Source organism: Gekko japonicus, unplaced genomic scaffold (genome assembly GCF_001447785.1).
Source record: "Gekko japonicus isolate JY-2015 unplaced genomic scaffold, Gekko_japonicus_V1.1 scaffold3659, whole genome shotgun sequence".
Classification (NCBI taxonomy): domain Eukaryota; kingdom Metazoa; phylum Chordata; class Lepidosauria; order Squamata; family Gekkonidae; genus Gekko; species Gekko japonicus.
This window is the reverse complement of record NW_015177128.1, coordinates 56710-59573: the sequence shown is the minus strand read 5'-3', so window position 1 is coordinate 59573 and position 2864 is coordinate 56710.

Here is a 2864-nt window from a genome sequence, read left to right as displayed (position 1 = left end):
AAACCCACTTATTGATCGCAAAGTGCCAACACGGCCATTTAACCTGAATACTGAGGTTTTACTTTAGAAAAAAACAACTCAAACATTAACTTAAGATGATCCAAACATAGTAAGGAAAGCAATCCCAAAAGCTTTCATGTACTTAAAAAATTATTTGGCAGAGAATTCGACACTTTAATGATGGTCTGGGCCTGGCTGGGGCGGTGGCATGCGTGCCCATCGTATACCCTGCTGAGGCCCCACCCCAGACCCCGCCCTCTCCCAGATGCACCCCCCAAAGTCTCCAGGTATTTTCCAACCCAGACCTGGCAACCCTGTCTTCAGGGGAGCTGGTCTCTGTCAGCTGGAGGTCTCCAGGCCCCACCTGGAAGCTGGCAACTGCAGCTCTCAGGCGGGGCTGCGAGAGGGAAAGATCTGGGGGATTTCAGCTCCCCTCCAGGAGTCCAGGACTGGACGAGAGCCACAATATTTTTGTTGGGGGGGGCATTTAAATGTTTAAGGGGGCAGTTAAATGAACCTGAATGCCTGTCTTTAAAGTGGGAGCATATTTCTAGCTCTTCCTTTGAGGGGACAAGGCAACAGCTCAGAGGGCATTTAAATCTTTAAAATTTATTTATTATTCAGATTTATAGGCCGCCCTCCCCACACATTTAAATGCCTTTTGAGTTCCCTCCCACAGGGCAAGGAAGCTTAGAAGGGCACTCAAGCTTGTGTATCTCCATCAGTGTATCTCCAACTTTCCCCCTTTCTGCTAGCCCAGCCCTGCTGTAGCCCACCTAGGTCATGGTGAGTCTTTCAAAAGCATTCCCATGAGCCTTTGAGAAACATGCAAAAATAAGGTTTCTGGCATGGCTGTTGGTGGGGCGGGGCCCCAAAATGCCCAACCGTACCTATGAGCCTGGTCCAGGAGCACCCGAAAGACCAAGAGACTCTCTGGCAGGCGGGGAGGAGCTCGCAGGAGTCACGGCTCACAGCTCCAGGTATCTTAATCCTGAAGAAATGACCGCAGTGACCCATGAAAGCTCATATGCCCTCGCCATCGATTTTGTTCACCTTTCAGGTGCTCCTGGACCAGTGTTCCCTCTAAGCTGAGTTAGTGTGAGCTAGCTCACCGTTTTTTTAGCCTCCGCCTCACACATTTTTGTCTCAGCTCAGGAAGGATGGCTCCAGAGCAAATTAGTTTAAGAACATAAGAGACGCCAATGTTGGATCAGGCCAAAGGCCCATCCAGTCCAACACTCTGTGTCACACAGTGGCCAGAAATACCAGGGGCCATCAGGAGGTCCAGCAGTGGGGCCAGGACACCAGAAGACCCTCCCACTGTTGCCCCCCCCAAGCACCAAGAAGACAGAGCATCCCTTGCCCCAGAGTTCCTCTCTATACCTTGTGGCTAATAGCAACTGATGGACCTCTGCTCCATTTGCTTTTCTAATTCCCTTTTGAAGCCGTCCATGCTTGTAGCTGCCACCACTTCCTGTGGCAGTGAATTCCAAGCGTTAATCACTCTTTGGGTGAAGTACTTCCTCTTATCCGTTCTAACCCGACCGCTCAGCAATTTCATGGAGTGCCCACGAGTTCTTGTATTGTGAGAAAGGGAGAAAAGTACCTCTTTCTCTACCTGCTCTTTCCCATGCATAATCTTATAAACCTCAATCATGTCACCCCTCAGTCGTCGTTTCTCCAAGCTAAAGAGCCCTAAGCGCCTTAACCTTTCCTCATAGGGAAAGTGTTCCAACACCTTTTCTGCACTTTTTCCAAAGCTATAATATCCTTTTTAAGGTGTGGTGACCAGAATTGCACACAGTATTCCAGATGAGGTCGCACCATTGATTTATATAGCAGCATTATGATATTGGCTGATCTGTTTACAATACCCTTCCTAATAATCCCCAGCATAGCATTGGCCTTCTTTATTGCAGTCACACACTGTCTTGACATTTTCAGTGAGTTATCTACTACGACTCCAAGATCTCTCTCTTGGTCAGTCTCTGCCAGTTCAGACCCCATCAACGTGTAAAGCATTTGGATGACATAGCAGCAGCCGCACATGATCCCCACCCATGGCTCACAGGTGATGGAGGGAAAGACAGCGAGGAAGGGGACGCAGGCTCCAAAGGCACATTTGACCCCCCCACAAACACACACACACTTGACCTCCCCCCGTCTAGAATCCACACCAGCGTACAAAAACTTTTTATTATTGTATTTTATGTTTTGACTAAACTGTATGCTGGTCTCAAGACCGCAATAAAGTACTACTGCCACCACACCAGGGTAATTATCTCATGTAAACAATGGAAAAGGAATGAGAACAGCTCACAGGGAGAGGCTTAGGTGGTTCCCCCTTTGCAGCTGCCAAGACAATTTTTTTCTTTACTTGAAACATTTATTAGCCACCTTTCCGCCTTGCAGAACACAATGCAGCACCGGGACTGAGCAGCGCCTTCTGAAGGACCCGCCCTGCAAACGGTGGGAATCCACCATTGCCCATTCACGGTGCAGATAGGGCTGCCAAGCCGCGGCGAGGGATCCGTGCGTCTTCACAGGATTTCTGCCGCGGGGGGACAGCGATACGCGTTGCACCGCCGTTGATGGCGGTGCAACGCATATCACTGTCCCCCGCGGCAGGCATCCTGCGAAGACGCACGGATCCCCCCGCCGCGGGTTGGCAGCCTAGGTGCAGACTCAGTGGTGCCTCCCACCTTGTGGAAAAGGAGGAGGAGGAGGAGATTGGATTTAGACCACACCCTTCACTACCCAAAGGTGTCTCAGAGCGGTTTACAATCTCCTTTCCCTTCCCCTCCTCACAGCAGACAGCCTGTGAGGCAGGTGGGGCTGAGAGAGCTCTGTCTGAAATAAGCTCT